Raw genomic sequence first — 22,904 nt, 5'->3', positions numbered from 1 at the left:
ATAAAAAACATTTACTGAATTGCTTCGGAATCAATTTTCGAGACATATCTCGTCGAAGTTAACAATTTTTCTCGCTTGGTTTGCTTCCGCTTGGTACTGTCCTTTTCATGATCATTTTTCAGTGCGTCACAAATGATAGGAAAAAGGGTAAGTCCGTGATAATACACGTTTATGACATTTATTCTAACATGACATTTTAGTTAAATCTGACAGTTGTCACATTTTATTTTCAATTTAGAATAAAAACAAATCAAATGTGTTTCTTGCATTTATAAAATGGTATTTTCTTTGATTTGTATAGTCTTATAAATTATACAGATTATATTTGTACCATTATTATTTAATTAAAAATAATTATTTTTTTTAACTATGGCGCCATCTATCGACAACTAGAATAATCACAGAACTAGAAGTAATCACCGACGTGCCTTTTTTTCTGTCACATACAATTTAATGCTTTAGAAAGAAATCGAAAAACTGTGACGCACTGAAAGATGATCATGAGAAAAAGAATATGCGAAAAGTGCTTTCTTTTCGAGTTATTTGCAGTTTTTTGTTGAAAAATGTTTTAATTGGATTTCTTGGGATATTTGTCTAAAAAACTATAAATTAAATGCAATCTTGTAAAAAGTTTTATAATCTTTAAACCGTAAAGTACAAGTAACATTATTTTGACAAGGTAAAAATTTTAAGAAACTCTAATGGCATTTTTTTTCAAGAAAAAATTGTTAATTTCGATAAGAAAGCATTTTTAGAAAAATGACTAAAAGAGGAAAAATATTTCAAAAATGTTATTGAAAAATCCTTTTACAAATGATTTTTTAATAAAATTTTTGTGATTGGTGGTTTACAGCCAGCTATAGGAAAAATTCTTTCTTTTCCTTGTGGACTTTAAAAAAATATTTATTTCGACGAGATCCGGAAATTGGTTTTTATATAAGTTAGTTGTTAACAGCAATTTCCGGCCCACTTGGAATATTTAAAAAAATACATTTGAACATTGAAAATATAGAGAATAAAATAATAGTTATTTATGATATAAGTGTTAAAAGTACACGTTTAAGGCACGCATGTGAAAGTTTGCAGAATGAGCGATAGCGAGTTCTGCAATTCACGTGAGTGCCTTAAAAATGTAATTTTTAACACGCATATCATACAATATTTTTTACAAACGTAATTACAGGACAATATCTACAAAAACTTTTACTTGAATTGACTAACATTCCATTTTTATATTTTTTTGACATTTCATCAAAATTGTCTATACGGTCAATACGAATTGCAGTGCCATAAAAATTTTAAAGCACTAGTGCCTTAAAGTAGCCTTTTTAACGCTCGTATGGAGTGCTAAAAATTGCATTTTTACACGGTTGTAGAAAAAATTATTTTATGCAGTAGAAATGCAAAAAAAATAGTTTAAACATTGATATTTAAACAACAATTTAGCACAAAGTACGAGATATATTATACATATTATATACATATTATACAAAGTATACGCTATATTTTGTCTGTCAACCAGTATTTTGTAAATTTAGACGTTACCTTTGAATTAAAATCTTTTAAAATAAATTTAGAAAAACTTTTGGTAATTTTCTTTATTATCCTTACCATAATCTCTGGATTTGGCTCCTAATTTAAAAATATAAAGCCCATTCAGCTTAAAACTCACTCTCATATCAAAATGTACAATAACTAACCTATTTTCTGAGATATGTTTTTGGACACTTGGTCACCATGATAGTAAAGCAAGTGGATGTAATACGAACAGATATTTTTCATCAAGAGACAGTTGACTTAGCTTGTCCTCTTAAAATTCTCTTTTGTTGTTTCTTTTCTTACTACTGAAAAGAAAAATAATCATCTGCCTTTGTAGCACACTGGACAGAGTGTTCACTTATTAAATGAAAGTTGTCAGTGCCCTTAATTTAACTTTATTTGCCAAGAAGTCACCAATACCTTACTTTAACACATATTTTTTGATATTACATTTAATATTAATTTATTGACTTGGGTAACATAGACCAGTATAAAATAATGTGTTATAAATATTTTTTTAAATATAATTAAATAATTAATTAAATATAATTTTATAGTGTATAAACGAGATTTTGCATCATGTGGCTTTTAATTATATATTTAAATAAATCTTTCCATTTCAACCAATATTTTTCTTAGAAAGAGCAGATTTTTCTCTCAGTTATTTAGCATTCGTTCGTCTCGTGGCTAAGTTTCTTTACTTTTGACGCGAACGACGCACTAAGCAGCGAGGGGGAGCGTCCAAGCGCGAACGATACTAAGCCGCAACGCATTCCTAATATTTGATGAATAATTCAAGTGGAAGAAAAGGCCATAATGGAACTCGATTAAGAGAAAACTCCTCTGCAAATAATTTATGCAGGCTACCGGAGAAGATAGTTTTAGCTGACCGGGCTTGAGTCGGTGGTGTGTATCCAAAATAATGAAAGAGATTAAATCAATAATCTTCTGTTAAAGGACCGTTATTTGTCAGTAATGTAGTATAAATCATAAACAGGGTCATTTTAAGTTAATTCTCATTTGCCTGTGGCTATTTTGAGTATTTTCAAAAGTTGTAAAACATATGGAGGATCCAACAAACTGAACTAATAGAATAAGAGCCGCTATAGGTGAAATTTCTTAATCATTTTAGGCACGATGGGACCCTATCACTTAAATAGTAGAACCTAAATGAAAAGGTTTGAACACAGTGCCGTCACTTTTCAGTGGCACATGCGTCGACAGTAGCGCATCAAACTTTCCACTTATGGACGGGATAAATAAATTAAAAGTTACCCTCCCTTACTAACAGAATTATTTTTTTTTTATTTTTTTAAGTTCTATGTGATTAACACATAAGATTCAGTGTAATTTTAACCCAACACCCCCTTCTCCCTGCCCCCACCAACAAAAACTTTATTTTTCGTTTTTATTTTTTTTGCTGGGATCAATACATTTTAAGATTTCAAAAAATTCACACGCATAGCTGAGGCTTTAATAAAACATGTCTATTTTTTATAGACCCGTGGGTAGAGTGTACATAACCTCAAAAAATTTAAAAAAAAAATTTTTTAAAAAAGCGTATAAATTTTTTTGGGGAATAGTTGCAGGTTTAATTTTTTCTTAATCTTATGTGTTTTATCAAATACTATATTTCTAATTTTTTTCAAATTTTTCCGTAAGGCTCGCCACCTTCAATAATCCGAAAAAATGCTTTTTGGGGGGTTTTGGGCGATTTGTCCTATTTTAAAGACTTCATAATATATCAAATCAATTCCTATTTTATAGGTTATATGTAACTTGAAGTAACTGAGTCCTTTAGAATATTTAAAAATGGGAGAAACACGTTCGAACCCCCCAAAACCCGCTTAAAAAACAGTTTTTTGGATTTTTGAAGGTTACCAGCGTTAGAGAAAAATCTGAAAAAAATTAGAAATATATTGTTTGATAAATTACATAAGATTAAGAAAAAATTAGATTTGCAGCTATCCCCAAAAAAAGTTATATAATTTTTCCCAAAAAAAATTTTAAAATTTTTTTGAGGTTATGTACACTTAACCTACAGGTCTATAAAAATAGACGTGTTTTATAAAAGTTTTATAAAAATTTTTTGAAATTATAAAATTAATTGCATCCTACCAAAAAAAAATAAAATCGAAAAATAAAGTTTTTGAAGGTGGGAGCAGGGGTAAGGAGGTGGTGGGTTAAAATTACGATGCATCTTATGTCTCAATCACATAGAACTTAAATAAATGAAAAAAATTGAATTCTGGTAGTGAGGGAAGGTATTTTTTAATTTATGTATCCCGTCCATAACTGGAAAGTTGGATGCGCCACTGTCGACGCATGCGCCACTGAAAAGTGACGACACAGTATTCAAACCTTTTCTTTTAAGTTCTACTATTTAAGTTATCGTGCCTAAAATGATTAAGAAATTTCACCTATAGCGGCTCTTAGTCTATAAATTAAGGATCTAACTACTTTAGAATCAAGAACTTCAGTGACGCTTCAGATAGAGAACTGCCTTAGAGCATGAATTATTAATCAATAAAATAAAATTTTTGAGAACATATACCTCCTTCTCCTCCTAAGTGTCCTCTCTATTGAGGTTGGCGATCAATATGGCAAATTTCTCTCTGTTCTGGGCTTGATGAAATAAGTCATTCCCTGTTGTGTGGGTCCAATCTCTGATGTTTCGGAGCTAGGATTTTTTCTTTCTTTCTATACCTCCTTTCCCTTCGATTTTGCCTTCTAATATTACCTGGAGCTGCTTAAATTCCCTATGACGCATTATGTGTCCTAGATATGACGTCTTTTTAATTTTAATTGTATTGAGCAGGTGAGAACGTTTGTTCATTACTTTCAGTACTTCTTCATTTGTAGTTTTGCTGGTCCAGCTTATTCTTAGCATTCGGCGGTACATCCACATTTCGAATGAATTCAGTTTGTTGACGTCATACTGTTTTAATGTCCAGGTCTCACAGCCATATAGTAATAGAGACCACACATACCACTTTAGTGTTCTCAATCTTATTGTGACTGATAGCTTGGGGTTACAGAGCATTTTACGCATGTTCATAAAACCAGACCTTGCTATTTCAATGAATTTTCTAATTTCTTTTGAATGGCCTAGCTGACTATTTAGCTCTCTGCCCAGTGACCATTTATTTGTGAAATCTGAAGGTTTATACCATTTATTTGTATGAACATATAGCAAAGCAACAAAATGTAAGTAAGAGTAGATGAACAACATATATAATCTATAGACATATAGAAAACAATAGTCATGGAACATCGTTATTTAACACATGTGCAAATGGTAAATGCTGTGAATATAATTGAGTCTGGTCTTCCACGAGCTGATGTTGCACGTCATTTTAATTTGTCTCGGAGTGTGATTTCGCGATGTTGGCGTTGATATGAACAATTGGTAATGTCGCTGAAAGACATGGAAATTCGTCAACGTGCAGCTACTTCTCGAGAGGATCGGTATGTTATAGGATTATCTCATCGAAATGTGTATATAACTGCACGTTAACTCTGTTGGGCCTTAGAAAATATGCACAACATTACTCTACGTGACCAAAATTTGAGGATTTTGCCTCAAAGCTTGTTTGCATGAGGAGAATGCAAAAGTTTACATGATTACAGGAAGCTTGCTTGCACACCACACGTCCATTGAGGGTTTCTATGTTACATCATGAAATTGCATCTAAGTGGTCGATGGCAGTAATCGATTATATATTTGAGTTGACTTACAATTTATTTAGTTTAATTATTATCAAAAATACTGTAGAAAATTTACGACATTGTTAATTCAATTTATGTCATAAAGTGAAATTCTGTAGTATGTTGTAATTATATTCATATACACTAAATCAAAACTTTACCGACTTAGTAATTATTCAATATTGATAACTATCTATTAAAAATCGAAAGCGGCTATCATAAAAAAGTCATCTGTCATCACTGTCATGAAATTTTAATTACGTCTAAAATTTAAAAAATTCTTAGATTGTAAATTGTAAGTAGGTGTTAAAACCAATATCAAATTATTGGCAATAAAATTTTGTATGCACCACGTCAGTAAAGACTCTTTACTGACTTGGTACATAAATAACTATTATGCCAAAAAGTGAAATTCTGTAGTATTTTGCAATTATATTCATACAAAATAAATCAAAACTTTACACTTATTTAATAATTAGGTGTTCAATATTGATAACAACTATCGATTAAACATCAAAACCGGCCATCGTGCAAAAACCATCTATCATTACTGTCATACGAAACTTTATTTCGTCTGAAATTATAAAAATTCTTTAATCTTTTAAGTTAGGTAATAATGCAAATAAAGTGTGAAATGGCGATTTTGTTAATTCGAGTGTTTTTGTAATTTAAGTAAATATTTAAATTTATTTAGATTTTCCACGATTCATCAAGGGAAAAGTAATTTTAGGGAGGTTACAGTTCATAAACAATGACGTAACTATTAAGGTTATTTTTAATTTTTGATATAGTTTTAAGTATTAAAATTAGTTTAATATTTAAATAAAATACAATTAAACCGTTTAAAATATATTTATTTCGTTGAAATCATAATAATAGAAGTATAACGTGCGTACAAAGTACACACACACACACTCTTTTTTTTTTATTAGAAGGAGGTAATTAAGTTAGTGTTAATGTTTTTTATGATTGTCGATAAAATTTTGTATGCACCATGTCAATAAAGACTCTTTATCAAACTCGTCTGTTACTCGCCTCGCTCGCTTCGCTCCCTCTGCTTGTAATATCAGACTCGTTCGATAAAGGGCCACTTTACTGACTTTGTAGGTACATAAATAACTATTCTTTTCCCATTTATTCATATAAATTATACTTACATTAAATTATTTTCGCTGTATTCTAAGAACGAAACGTACCTTCTAGAGCCATTTAAACGACCTGGCAATTTAAAGCCAACAACTAATAAAATAAACTTGTTTATACCTCCTTTTATTGCCGTCATTTATCCCAAAGAAATTCTTAGCAACAATAACTCTCAATTTATTTCCCTTATATCCTCAAAGTGGGATTACTTCGTTGCGGCTTATCTCTGGAGTGATGAATTCGCCTCGTTCAGCGTCTTCAGCGCGCCTCGTTGTGTACTAGTTTTAGTTTATCTATCGGCTTTTTCTAAAATAGCTGCACCTATTACTATTTCATATTTCCACTAGCCGGCTGTTCGTTTGAGATAAGAAATAAAATACCTATATACATGGATATGGGCGTCTGCCTTCCTATCTTCTAGATTTTATGCAATACCATGCGAATTAGGCTCGAGAATATAACATAGTAGGGTTGCGGAGCCAAGTATAAGTGAATTGGCTGAAACAGATAGAATATTTATTAAAACTGTTTTTCGAAAATAAATGTATATAGATGGAAATATTAAAACGGATAGCATCTTTTGATTACTGCATCAACCTCATATGGTTTAAAGTTAGTTAGAGCATATTAGACCAGGACTAATCTGTAAAAAACGTGTATTTTTGGATGTGAGAGGTGGCATTCGGATTTTTGCAGATAAAGTTAGGTGAGACCTTCAGTAATAATAATTGACTTATGCTCCTTCTCAAATATGCCCGGAATATTAATACAAAAAATTAAAATATTTAAAAATTTCGAAAAACATCGATTTTTTTCTGCTATCTTTGCTTATTTATAACTTTAAAACGATTCGTTTTGGAACAAAGTCGTACAGAAATAAAATAAAAAAAAAGAATGTGTGTGTACTTTGTACGCACGTAAGAAGTTATACTTCTATTATATGATTTAAACGAAATTAATATACTTTTTATTTATATTTTGTTTAAATATTAAACTAATTTATACTTACTACTTCTCAAACATTTTTATTAGAACAGTGCCAAAAATTAAAATAATAAAAGAATAAAACACACACAAACACATTAAACAAGCCACAAATGATGTCTGAATATTAATTGTCGAAAATTTTTTTAACTAAATACGTATTTTCTGAAAATACAATTATATAATAAATATACTTACAATCATAAAATGTATTAAAAAAAAAACAAAAAAGAAAGTTTCTATTGGGACTCGAACCAGCGCTGATAAGAGCGGTTGGTATTGGAATTCATTCGCCTTCTCCGCTTAGCCACGGACACTATGTGTCATTATTTACGAAGATCGACTAACTAAACGGATTAAACTTGTGATATTTTGATATTTTGAAAATTGATCAAATTATTTTAATTTTGAATTGAAATGATTTAGAATTGAAAAAATACAACAAAACATAGAGTAAAAAAAACAATATATTAGGTGAATATTGATAGAAATTTTGATGGTAATCAAATTATATAAATAAAAGTATTACATAATGTGTATTTTTGCAGATCAAATAGGTAGGTTTATACCCATGATACATTAACAATTATTACGTACCTGTTGCTTTTAAAAACTATTTAAAAGTCACTACAATATTATAAACTTTTTTGTTTCTGTCCTCACAACAATAAAACTAATATATTATACATTTGTTTACCTTTACCTTTACCTCCAAACCACAGCTGCCATATCGGATAATTTTTGACATGTCATTTGAACATCCAATCAGAACAAAGTTATAATGCGCATGCGCCGGGCTGATAGGTTTTAACATATAAAAAAATCACCCTCTATCGCCGGTAAAGGAGTATAACTTCAATAATTGAATTTTTTATGATATACGACTGGTCAAAAATGTCTTAAGGTATTACCTTTTCTGCGATATAGCAATAAATACAAAATAAGGGGACAAAATACGCCTGTTGTTATTCAATGTTTCTTAACCACTTTGGTGGCACTTAGAACCTTAGTAATTGGCTTAGAAAATTCTTATAACTTACTTAAACGGTCTACCAAATTTCATTAAAATCGACCTGATAGATTTTGCACAAAAAAATTGCAATATAAATGTTTTTAAAAAGTTCAAAATTTTAAAATCTTTCTGAACAAAAAGTAGACCATTTAGAAGTTGGCTAATTTTTTTACATATAAAGAGGTGCTCTACCTATCGCATACACTTTACAGAATTAAAATCGGATTATTTATGGTGCCTCAGCAATATTTTAAAATTATAAATAATTTTTTGAATAATAAAAAATTTATTTTTAGCAATGCAAATAATTCAAACCGGTATAATTCGACTTAAGCTTTCAAATGCTGTCAGCAGAATTGCTATGTTATTTTTTAATCAAAAGTTATTCTCGTTCAAAAATTACAATTTTTCGATTTTCTGAAAGTTCCACCGCGTTTATCTCGAAAACTATGCATCCTACGAAAAAACTTGTAAGAACATGTTTTGCTTAAAATTACCCAAAAAATACAAAAAAATATTTTATTTTGCGAAAAATCGGTGTTATGTAATTCCTTAAGTTCTTTGTTTATTACAATCTTATCGACATCCGGATCAACTGTTACAAAAAAATTCATGTTTTACGGGTCAAAATACATAAAAAACTTGGGCAAGTCCATCTCAATAATGGAGCCCGTAGCACCCCCTCCTCTACACAGCACTAATTTGTTTTTATAAGCCAAAAAATTGTTTATAGCTTTTAAATATTGCTGAGGCTGCTTAAAATTTCAATTCTGTAAAGCGCATTAGATAGATGGAGTGCTTCTTTATATGTAAATAATTGACAAATCTTTATATGTCCTAGTTTTTGTTGTGCAAGATTTGAAAAAAATTTAATTTTTTAAAAAAAGTTTAGATTGCAAAGTGATTATGCAAAATCTAGTAAGTCAATGAAATTTGGTGGACGGTTTTAGCACATTACAAAAATTTTCTAAGCGATTTAGGAAGGTTCCAAGTGTAACCTAAGTAATGGAAAATCATTGAATAAAGACAGGCTTGTTTTGCCCCCTTATTTTATATTTATTGCTATTTTGCAGCAAGGGTGTTAAATTAAGACATTTTTAACTAATCGTATCTGATAGAAAATTTAATTATCTTTGTTTTTTTTTTTCTATTCGACTTTGTTCCATAATTAATTGTTTTAAAGTTATAAGCAAAAAAGTAGAAAAAAAGAAATTTTTTGAAATTTTTAAATATTTTATTTTTTTTTACTAATGTTTCGGGCATATTTATTGAGAAGGAGCATAAGTCAGTTATTATTAACGAAGTTATCACCTAACTTTATCCGCAAAAATCCGAATGCCACCTCTCACATCCACCTAAAAACAGATCCTTCCTGGTCTATATTTAGTTATTACCAAAATAGCTATAATAACAGAAATAATTATACGTAAGACTATATTTCCAAAAAAATTAGATATGACTGCACTTTATTATATCATTTAGCTGCTTTTGAAATTATTCAGGACGCTATTTTGGGCCAGTAAAGAAAAAACTGCTCAATAAACCTTATACAGTTTTTGGAGGGTCCTAATAGGTGTATGAGAGTTAGCTGATGACAAGTCCTTGAAGACAAACAGCTGATTTTGCTTTGTGTTTTTTTTTTAACAAACAATACTTACCGTAATATTAATCGCCAATGTAAAATATATTGAAAAGATCCTTGATGTCAGTCTTGTTATTGATACAATTTTGTTCTTTCTTTATGTGAATTATATCCAGTATACATATTTTGTTGTAGTTCTATTCTTTTTCCAAAATCTGTACATTTTTAAAGTCAAAATCATGGTTATGGTCAACAGAGTGCTAGGCTAAAGCTGTAGTATTTAATTTATTGTTTTGTTTGTAGTTGGTAAGCATTCTATATAATATAACCATGCTTTTGATGTTGAAAATGTACAGATTTTGGAAAAGAATAGAACTACAACAAAAGATGTATATTGAAGATGGGTCACATAAAGAAATTCCAAAACTGTATCAATAACAAGACTGATACCAAAGATCTATGCAATATGTATGAAAACTTAATAAAATGATTTGTTTTATACATGCACCATTGGCAGATACCTACAAATTGGCAGATACGTAGTACGTTATGCAAAATATTTTGTGCAGCCATTTAATTCTAATGTATTTTTATTTTATTTTTTCAGGTGAGTTTAACCATATTGTGGCATTGGTGAGTAAAATTAAACACTTATACTACATTTTGGAATGAATAGGGTAGTTAAAATATAATACTATGGCGTAAAAAAGTTATTACACCAATAAGTAGTAAGGACACACCATTTAAAGAAACGGACTTTTCTTACTTATAAAAACTACTGATTTTTTCTTGAATGAAACGGTTTCTTTAATGTGTTATATCGTTTTTTACTAGTGATGTTAATTCATTCATTCTTAAATAACAGAAAATCATATTTTAATAGATTTATAATAAATGCAATTGCAACTTTTTTACGTGAATCAGAAAACACTTCACCTAAGTAAACTGCAAGATCTTGTGATTCATAATGTGAATTCACTCGCACTGATTGAATGAACAAAATAAACTAAACAAATTCAAGAACTATTTATATAAACCAGCACGTAGTTTGTCCAGTACATAACATGACGACGAGTCACATCCACAAGTTTTCACATCAATGGGCAACTCACTAGACGAACAAACTAGATATTCGAATGCAAGTGCATTTACCGGCTTAAAGTATGTTTAAAAACTTTACCGTTGAAGAATTATTATCTTGTGACGTATCCCACACAGAGATATTTGAATATTTACGTTAAATTCAGTTTTTACACGTGTTCGATTTGAATTTAGTTAAATGCCAAAACGTGATATTAGCAAAGATATTGGTAAACACGAAAAGAGAGCTACATATTATAAAACGGGCTGCACACTCTCGGCGACCGGCGAAGTGCGATACCGACAAATATCCCTTTGACTCGGACGCGCCAGACCGACAGATTTCGGAAGTAGAACGAAGTTAGGCAAAGTTAGACAAGGTGGCCGTCTACACTCTCGTATTTGTTGAACCTTGATCGACTTCGGCGAGAGTTGTGGCGAGAGGGTGGACGGCGTTTAACAGTATAGCGAATATTTACACATACGCGACCGTCTGTAAGCAACATGAATCGTGTATTTAAAGCGAGTTGTAACTTGAAAATAAGAATCAATAATTATATAGTCATTGCCGACATTGGTAAATATAGAACCCAACTTTGCTCAATCCGAACTGAGTTAAATTTGTAATTGTTAACTTATTCAATAGCAATAGATTAAAAAATACAGTCTGTATCTTTTTGATAAGTGAAACATGGAGAATGTTCTGGAGAAAGTGAAACATGGAGCAAGAAACATATTTTTTCTTATCAGCCACATTGGATGCTATCTCTTATCGCTGAACATCGGCATAACTGTTTGCTTTCATGCAACCGAGAATAGAATTAGGTGGTCTTTAGTGATGAATCCCGCCTCTGTCTAGGGATTCACGATGGTGGGTCAAGAGTGAGGAGACGACGTGGTTGAGGACATGACACACAATTTAACAGAGAGCGGCAGGTTACCCACATCGTGGGAGTTATGGTATGGGGTGCTATTACCTATGCTATCAGATCACTAGTAATTCTCATAAGAGAGAATATGACAGCTCAACTCTTGAAGAAGTAGTGGAACCTAATCTTGTTCGATATCTAAACACCATCCCGGTGTATTAGCAAGACAATGCTAGACGACATGTTACCAGCGAATTGTTTCCCCAACACATTAAATATTTAGCTTGACCACCACGATCGCCTGATTTGTCTCCAATTGAACAGATAGGTCGCAGTCTCTTGAATTTACAACACATTCCACAGAATTTAGCAGTTCGTACTCACGAAGTTGCAGTAGCCTTGAATGAGACACCCCAACAGGATATCGACCACTTTATCAGAGCGTTGCCCAAGCGTGTTAATGAATGTATAAGAAATTGTCGATCCTCAATGGATTATTAAACCAGCTTCTGCAGAAAGTTGACAAATAAAGTTGAAAATTGGACATTTTACTAGAAAGGATACCGAAAATGTATACGAAATAATTACAGTGTAATAAAAAAAAACTTTTACAATAATCTCTTTCTCTTAGGCGCTTTTCAGTGCGTCACAGTTTTTCGATTTTTTGTAACGCATTAAGTTGGATGTGACAGAAAAAAACGTACTTCCGTGATTACAGTCATTTCTAACATTTATTCTAGCTGTTCATAGATGGCGCTATAATCGAACAAAAAATGATTTACGAATTATATATACAACTATAATCTGTACAATTTATAACCCTATACAAGTCAAATAAAATACCATTTTATAAATGCAATAAACACAATTGATTTGTTTTTATACCAAATTGCAAATAAAAGGATTATACTGCAATACCCTTTTCATATTTGGCTGATTGCGATTCTGACAACTGTCAATGTCAACCTTAACTAAAATCTCATGTTATAAATGTGTATTATCACGGACTATCTTTCCAATTTTATCACGGACTTACCTTTTTTTCTCTCACTTGTGCCGCACTGAAAAATAACTGTGAAAAGGACCATACCACGTTTTTACTAACCACTTTTTGTATATTTTAAACTGCACTTTCTTACACAAGAATTTTAGAATTTTTAATTTTATTCAAATATTTATTTCTGATAATTTGTTATGTAAACAAACTAGCGAGGCTAGTTTATAAATGAATACAAAATTTTACATGACGTAGAAAGTAACGCCATCTATTGAGAAAAGTAATAGCGACATCTTTTAAGAAAAGTGGTAACTGATTTTACCATATATAAAATTTAAAATGGCTTAAATTCTAAATAAAACTCAATGCATCCATGTAAAAGTTACTGAATATTGCATATTGTATTGCATATTGCATATTGTCATCGAGTTCTTAGCTCAAAATCAAATTAGAATCAATCTATATAGGTCTGGATCCCGCGTATGAAAAAAAAGTTGATTAATAGCAAGCTGAAAATTTGTTTATAGCTTAAGGGTGTCTAGTTGGACAAACTGTGATATATGGGGACAATGGAACAGGAGAAGTTTAAATTGTGGAACAGGTTAAAAATTTGGAACGGTCAGACCACGAAAACGTCACATGTATTTTGTCCGACAGAACAGACTTAAACTCTCCTAACAGAGATGAAACTCTTATGCAAAATTCAGACTGCTATTTGTCACCAAATGGACGTTTTAATGAGTGGAACATGTAGAATATGCCAAATGACAGGAATTATGACAGGTGATAAATAGCAGTCTGATTTTTGTATGAGAGTTTAATCTCTGTTCGGAGAGTTTACGTCTGTTCTGTCGGACAAAATAAATGTGCCGTTTTCGTGGTCTGACCGTTCCAAATTTTTAACCTGTTCCACAATTAAAACTGCCCCTGTTCCAGTGTTCCCATATATCAAAGTTTATCCGACTAGATACCCTTAAGCTATTAACAAATTTTCAGCTTGCTATTAATCAACTTTTTTTTCATACGCGGGATCCTGACCTAATAGCTAGTCGGGAAGTATGTTTAAAATCGATAACAATATTTTTCCCGGACAAAGTGACAAAGAGACGGATAAAGAACAGGGAAGTATACAAAGACGTGGTAAAATGATTAAAATCGAATAAATATAAGTTGAAATTTACCTTTATGTGTCACCCATGTTACTAATGATTAATTATTTATTACTTTTATTACTTTCTAATTATAATCTGCTAATACCGAAACACAAATATGCAAATTCATCTCTTATCAACCCGCGAATGATCCTATGTCATTACCAAAATTACTTCGCGATGCCAATCGGCCAAACGACTTAGTAAACGTTAATGCTATGCATGGATTATTCTACAGGTAATAGATGTTCTATTAGCGAAGTGAATACCAAAGTTTACAATATCATCAAGGAAGTTTCCCTTTCGTAATTAACAATACACCCTCTTTGTTCTCCATATACCCCAGTTATTAACATTAATTTTATGTGAAATATAACCAAAGCCAGTGCCAAAATATGTAGGGGCGACTAGGGGAATTTAAATTGATGTTGACTTTTGAAAGTAAGATACAGTAGTAAATTAGATATACATAAGGGTGGTCGGAAAGTCCTTTTACAATAATGAATTGTTTTAGTTATACTACATAGGAAAAAAATAATAACATAAATTTGTTTGTGAGTTGTGAGAAAATAATAACATCTAAATCTAAAATATTTATTTATCTAAAACATCGGTATGTATAACCATTACCGCAACATAACTTGAAACGACGCCATGTTCGTATGTTCATTCTTCTCAGCATGTCCGGAGTCACTGACGTAAAAAATTGGCGAACCCCATTTCTGAAGTCCTCATTCGAAATGCATCTACGTTTTCTAATCTCCTCTTTAATGAAATCCCACTCCAAATCTGGAGTTTTTGGAGGCCAAGGCATTGGTGCAGAACATTTTGGAGAACCTCAGCTAATCCATCGGCGCGGAAAGATTTCATTCAAGCGATTGCGGACAGCGAGAGCAAAAAGGTGGGGGAGCGCATTTTGTTGAAAATAAACAGAGTCAACAGTTCTCTGACCTATCAATTGCGGTAGTAACCACTCGTTGATCATCTGCAGATAAGTATGTTGAGTTACGGAGACTTCAAAAAATTAGAAGTCGACAAGACAAGAATTCTTGTCTTGATAACAACTTCTTGTCTCGTCTTGAAAAAATCAAGAAATTTAAAAAAAAATTGTCTTGACGTTTTCTTGACATCTTATATCTTGTCTTGACTCAATAAATTTCAAGATCTTTAAATTTCTTGATTACCCTGCCCGGTGAACATCTAAACATTCCGTATATGTATTTGGCACCTAGGACTTTTCTATTGTTTCTTTGCGGCACGCGGCCATATTTTAACCAATAGGCGGCGAGGTGCCAAACACGTATATGGAATTTTATTTGGTGCCAAATTCATATACGGAATGTTAAATATTCGTAGAAAAAAGACGGAGTTGTTATTAAAGTCAGTTAAGAGGAGACTGATTTTAAAATATTTATTAATATATTATTATATATAATATATACAGGGTGTAACAAAAATACAGGTCATAAATTTAATCACATATTCTGGGACCAAAAATAATTCGATTTAACCTAACTTACCTTAGTACAAATATGCATATAAAAAAAGTTACGATCCTTTGAAGTTACAAAATGAAAATCGATTTTTTCCAATATATCGGAAACTATTAGATATTTTTTATTGAAAATTGAGATGTGGTATTCTTATGGCAGTAGAATCTTTAGAAAAAATTATAGTGAAAATTGGACGCCCCATAAAAATTTTATGGGGGTTTTGTTCCTTTAAACCCCCCAAACTTTTGTGTACGTTCCAATTAAATTATTATTGTAGTATACCTCGTCCAATTTACTTACCGTTGCACGTCATCCGCGCCATAGCCTGTGACACGATACCAACACGAAATATCTAGGCGGTAGGTGTGTTCCCCTTTAGAATCATTTTGATTCTAAAAAAGAACACACCCACCGCCTAAATATTTCGTGTCGGTATCGTGTCACAGGCTATGGCGCGGATGACGTGCAACGGTAAGTAAATTGGACGAGGTATAGTTAATTAAACGCAATGTTTTTAAAACTTTTTTGGCTCTTAGTACTTTTTCGAAAAATCAGTTTTTATCAAGATATTTTGAATGTTTGTCAAATCCACCACATATTTGTATATTATAGTTAATACGATTATGGAGACTTGGTATGAAAATTTATGTATGATTTACATTTTTAGGTATATTTTGCACCATATTAAAAAAGAAGCCACATCTCGATAAAAGGTTCCTTCTCGAAAAAATCCAAAGAGGCAAAAAAGTTTTAAAAACACTGTGTTTAACTAATTGCACCGCAGTAATATTTTAATTGGAGCGTACACAAACATTTGCGGGGTTTAAAAGAACGAAACCCCCATAAAATTTTTATGTAAACATATTAAAAAATAAGCCTCAACTCGATAATAACTGCCTTATCGAAAAAATAATAGGAGGAAAAAAAGTTTTAAGAATATTAAATTTAACTAATAGTATCACAATAATAATTTAATTGAGACGTACACAAAAGTTTGGGGATTTTTAAGGGAACAAGACCTCCATAAAATTTTTATTGGGTGCACAAATTTCAGTATAATTTTTCTTTAATATGTTTCTGCCATAAGAATGCTACATGTCCATTTTCAATAAAAAATCTGTAATAGTTTTCGATATATTCGAAAAAATCGATTTTCATTTTGTAACTTCAAAGGGCTGTAACTTTTTTATGTGCATATTTATACTAAGGTAAGTTAGGTTCATTCGAACTATTTTTGGTCCCAGAATATTTGATTTAATTTATGACCTGTATTTTTGTTACACCCTGTATAATCATGTCCCTTGTACCATACAATGGTGTAGGGTTGCAGCATTAATCTACCAAATTAATATATCTAGGTTTACATAGGTACTTACAAATATACAAATTACACTTTTACGTCTAATTCTACATTTCTAAAATTAAAATTCATTAATTCATATTAATTCATTTCATATTAATATATTATTAAATAATTAAAGAAAAATAAAACAATGGAATAGGAAATAAAACAAAACATATTTACATATTAATAAGAAAATTAAATGTTTTAAATGTAATATTTATGAGAAATTCAATGTCCTGTTCTGTCAACGTTCTGTTTTATTTGTAGCCCTTTTTTAGGGTTTTTTTTTTAAATAGATATACTTTTATGCAGAAGATTCAACTTTCTTAGAAAGATAGTTATGGAATATGATGGAATACGTGATATGTTAAAAAATATCTTGACGTCAAAAACAAACGAAGAAAGGAAGGACAATCGTGGAAGTCGAACCTGTACAAAGAGAGAGAACTCAGTTGACGGGAGTTAGAGCGCGGTGTAACCAATTTGCATTTAGTTAGTTTCTTGTATACATAATTAAGATCAGAGAGATTGCAGTCACCATCACACCTATCACCGATATTCCCTGTCTCCCCCGTTACCAATTTAATGTGAAATATAACCAATCTCAAACCCGAAATTACTCTCGTGCGTGAGTACACGAGCCTAATTGAATTCATAATGCTGATTTTGCTTATTCCGAGGGCACAATCTGTGAATTCAGTAACATAATTCACTTCAGAGGGAGTTCGAATTTTCAAAGCCCAACATACACAGAGATTCTGGTGAACTTCCAACTTCCAAGTTCTCGCTGGCCTCGGGCGCATAAGAATATTCTTTTTCGTAAAATAAAGTTGCTTTAATGTATATACAAGAATAAATTATTTCGAGATTATGTTTTTGCCGCGGGGTCTAGATGCTTATTTATAATCCATTTTGAGGAAATGAAATAAATAAAAATCAGTTTTGTTAAAGTCAACATTAACAACAACGACTTGATAAGAGATTAATATTCATTTTCTTTTTGCTAAATGTAGATATAAAACAGTTTAAATATTAGTTTATTTAATATAGAACAAAATAAGCTGGATTTTATTCTGTGTATGGTGGACATTCGAATCGCTCTAAAATATGATCTTCTTCTTTACGTGCCATCTCTGTGACGAAGGTTGGCAATCATCATTGCTATTCTAACTTTTGACACTACAGCCCGAAAGAGTTCAGTTGAGCTGCATGCAAACCATTCTCTGAGGTTGCTCAGCCGGACATTTTTCTTCTACCTATGCTGCGCCTTCCTTGAATCTTTCCCTGAATCATTAATTTTAGGAGTTGATATCTGTCACCACGTCGTATATGACCCAAATATTGTAGGTTTCTTTTTTTGATGGAATGCAGTATCTCTCTGTTGTTCTCTATTCTTCTTAGTACTTCTTCATTGGTTATTCTGCTTGTCCAGAAGATTCTCAGCATTTTTCGGTATGTCTTCACACCATACAAAAGAATAGAAGATACTTAACACTTTAGTACTCGTTTTCTAAGATTTAGGCTGAGGTCTCTACTACATATAATAATATTTGTTTCATACCATTGAATACACTTCTAGCCTTTTCTATTCTAACTCTGATTTCTTTGGTATAATCGTTTGTTTCATTATAAATAGTTTATTTTAATTCTGAACTCGTTCTATCGTGTTATTATTTACGTGTAGATTGATGTTTCTAATATTTTTCCTTGATATAACCATGACTTTTGTTTGCTTTATGTTTAGTGACAGACCAAATTCTTCACTAGTTGCAACAACCTCATTTAAAATTCTTTGTAGAATAATTTTAAAATATAATACGTAATTGTAAATAAAATAATTCCAATAATAGTCCTGTCGCCAGATGGACTTACCCAAGTTTTTTTATGTATTTTGACCCGTAGAACACGAATTTTTTGGGTAACAGTCGATCCAGATGTCGATACGATTGTTATAAACAAAGAACTTTGCGATTTTTTGTAAAACAAAACACTGTTTTGTACTTTTTGGGTCATTCTAAGCAAACAATGTTTTTACAAGTTTTTTCGTAGGATGCATAGTTTTCGACATAAACGCGGTTGAACTTTCAAAAAATCGAAAAAGTGCAATTTTTGAACCCGAATAACTTTTGATTGAAAAATAAAATAGCAATTCTGCTTACCGGATTTAAAAGTTCAAGTCAAATTCTATCGGTTTTAATTACTTTCATTGCTAAAAATTAATTTTTTTATTGTTAAACAAAGCTATAAACACATAGTGATTGAATGATGTTTTCAATGCATTTCCCATTTGAAATCGAACGAGTAGGCGCATACAGACAATTTGTACGTATATTACGTACATTAAAACGCATGCATTGGCACGGGAAACACTATGTGTTTATGGCTTTGTTTAACAAATTAAAACTTAATTTTTAGCAATGCAAATAATCAAGACCGATAGAATTTGACTTGATATTTCAAATGCAGTAAGCGGAATTGCTATTTTATTTTTTAATCAAAAGTTATTCGGGTTCAAAAATTGGACTTTTTCGATTTTTTGAAAGTTCAACCGCGTTTATCTCTAAAACTATGCATCCTACGAAAAATCTTGTAAAACTACTTTTTGCTAAGAATCGCCCAAAAAAATACAAAAAAAGTTTTGTTTTGCGAAAAATCGCTGTTATGTAATTCCTCAAGTTCTTTGTTTATAACAAACTTATCGACATCCGGATCAATTGTTACCCAAAAAATTCTTGTTCTACGGGTCAAATACATAAAAAACTTGGGTAAGTCCATCTGAATTAAGGAGGCCGTTGTACTCCCCCTGGCGACAGGACTATAAATAATATTTTGGATATATTCATGAGTGAAATCTTTAAAGTTAAATCTTCGATTTTCCAGTAGAATACATCTTCTAAACTACTCAGCTGGAAACAATTTCCACCCTTATATCAGTACAACAATATATCTTCATCTATACCTTGGACTGCAAAAATTTTCTTCAGTCAATTGCGGTCTATTACATCTATCATCTATCTGTTACTAACAGTATACTATGTATACAGACACATCTTTAACATATAGAGATTCTCAAACATATGATTCCAGAGACTGCAACTATATTAACCCTGTAACCCTCACACCTTAAAATCATTGAAATAAAATTTTAAACATTCGTGTGAGTGTTTTTTAAGCGACTATGAACACTTTTAAAACTAACGACGAACGACTTTTAAAATTAAAATTTTTGTATCGTGCAAAACGAGGGATCACCACTAACAAAAGTAATTTTTTAGGGCTTACAATACAGGGTGTCCCAGACTAATTTAGCCAGGCTATATCTCTTAAAGGAATAGAGATTTTCGAATGGGACAAAAACTTATCTATTCCATTTGTAATACACTGTAATATGGCGTAGAAAAAATCATCCCCTAAATATTCATCCCTTAGTTACAACCCCTAACTTTAATTTTTTTAATAGCACCCTGTACATTTTTTTATAGTTTTGGATGTGGTCTTCGATCGTCTATTCAACACATTTTTTTTTAAATAAAATCGGTTAGTAAGTAATCAAGAAAAATATCAGTTTATTTTTGATAATTATGTGTTCCAGACTAATTTATCCAGGCTATATTTCTTAAACGAATAAAGATTTTCAAATGAGACAAAAACTAACCTATTCCATTTGTAATACACTTTAATATGGCGTAGAAAAAAATCATCCCCTAAATATTCATCCCTTAGATACAACCCCTAACTTTAATTTTTTTTAATAGCACTCTGTAACTAAAGGTAACTAAAGGATGAATATGTAGGGGATGATTTTTTTTTCTACACCATATTAAAGTGTATTACAAATGGACAAGATCAGTTTTTGTCCCATTTGAAAATCTTTATTCGTTTAAGAAATATAGCCTGGGTAAATTAGTCTGGGACACATATTTAACAAAAACAAACTGATATTTTCTTGATTATTTACGAACCGATTTTATTTTTAGAAAATTTGTTGAATAGACGATCGAAGACCACATCCAAAATTATAAAAAGATGTACAGGGTGCTATTAAAAAATTAAAGTTAGGGGTTGTAACTAAGGGATGAATATTTAGGGGATGATTTTTTCTACGCCATATTACAGTGTATTAGAAATGGAATATACAAGTTTTTGTCCCATTCGAAAATCTCTATTCGTTTAAGAGATATAGCCTGGCTAAATTAGTCTGGGACACCCTATATGTAAGAAAAACTACAGAAATAAAAAAACTTGTACTTTAATACTTACAAAGTTACAAGAAAAAACAAAGATAAAAATTTATGGAGATTTATGAAAATTAGAAAAACAATTCTTGGCCGGTGTAAACCATAGTCTCATGTCACATTTTTGACGCAGAATTTTCGTTTAGCCATTCTTGTAAAATCAGCATCTTCCTTTTGGTCTATAGATAAGCCAGAGTAATACCTTGTCTTTCCTAGTGATATCATGTGGTCGACTTATCCATATTTCTGAAAAGAAAATTGATGTTTTTGCCATTACCACTTAGCCTCAACGTTGATTCTAAGCAACATACTTTTTAGGTGAAATTTTTGCTAAAACTTCTCAAAATAGAAAATAACTGTATCTTATAGATTGTAAATAGACCTTTCCTAAATGTATTCTGAAAATATTACAGCAAAATACATGTTTTTACTTACCGATTTATTTATATTTAACTATCAACGTCGGCGGTATAACACTGCTATTGAAATCACACTCAAAATTTTGTATACTAAATTCAAATATTTATTTTAATACAGGTGGTGCGCATGCCGAAATCACAGACGGACGGTTGTCGCTTGCATACCACACCATCCTACTGTGGTAAAATTCGACGTATATGGAAATTTAACAGTTTGAAGTCAACGTTGCTTGAGAGCAACAATCTCGCTTACATGGTTTTAACAGGAGAACTGTATGCAACCGACCAAGGACCAAGCGATACTACACGCAAATGGAAATAAACTTAACAAAACATTAGTCTTAACAGATTCTATGTCATCACTACACTTCAGGAACAATTTTTCCCTGTTTGGGAGAAATAAGCACAATGCATATTTGCGCTTTTTTTAATTGTGCGCTACTGCCTGTAATATTATTAATACTACTTCAAATTAGAAGGGAAAGTTCCAGTAGTTGGCTGTATCATCATCATCAAGCCTTCTACATCCAAAGTTGAACATAAGCCTCCCATAATTTCTTCCAGTTTTGTCGATCTTGGGCTTCCTGTAACCAATTCCCAGCAATCCTTTTGACGTCGTCTGTCCATCGTGTAGGTGGTCTACCTCTACTTCTTCTGTCTGCTCGTTGTCTCCACACTGTAATTTTTTGGGTCCACCTCCCGTCCTTAATTCTGGCTACATGGCCCGCCCAGTTCCACTTCTGCCATTAGCTCTAGGACATTTGTGACGCCTGTCCTGTACTGTTGGCTGTATACTATAGTTTTAAAAATACTACTCTTGTTTCTGGTTAGTAAAAATCTTTATTTTAGACAACCGGACAAAAATTGAGTATCTCCATATAGATACACACTTTCTCGATATTTTTATTTCTTCATATTGTTTTATTTAGGTAACTTTCCGTGGCTATATAGTGTGATGCATAGATATTTAATTTCTATCAGACTATTATCTGACCTTTCAGCTCCTAATCTCTCTAGTTTCTCCTAATTCCTTATTTTCGGGAAGAAAATGAAAGTCATAATCTACAAAAAAGGCATCAGATCAATAATGACATACGCGGCAGAAACACGACGAATAAAACGGAGAGGATAAAAAGAATGCTCGAAGCAGCGGAGATGAAAACCCTTCGAAAAATCGATGGTAAGACATTATGGGACAGAGCTAGAAGTACAGATATACGACGGATATGCAAGGTGTAAAACAGCAAGGAGTGGGTAAGAAATAGAAGAGTAGAACTGGATGATGATATAAGCCGAATGACAACAAGTAGAGCGCTAAAGACAGCGAGAGACGGATGTCTACACAAA

This window comes from Diabrotica virgifera, chromosome 2 (genome assembly GCF_917563875.1).
Source record: "Diabrotica virgifera virgifera chromosome 2, PGI_DIABVI_V3a".
In the NCBI taxonomy this organism is placed as follows: domain Eukaryota; kingdom Metazoa; phylum Arthropoda; class Insecta; order Coleoptera; family Chrysomelidae; genus Diabrotica; species Diabrotica virgifera.
The sequence above is the reverse complement of the archived record's forward strand: the minus strand, read 5'-3'. Positions refer to the sequence as shown.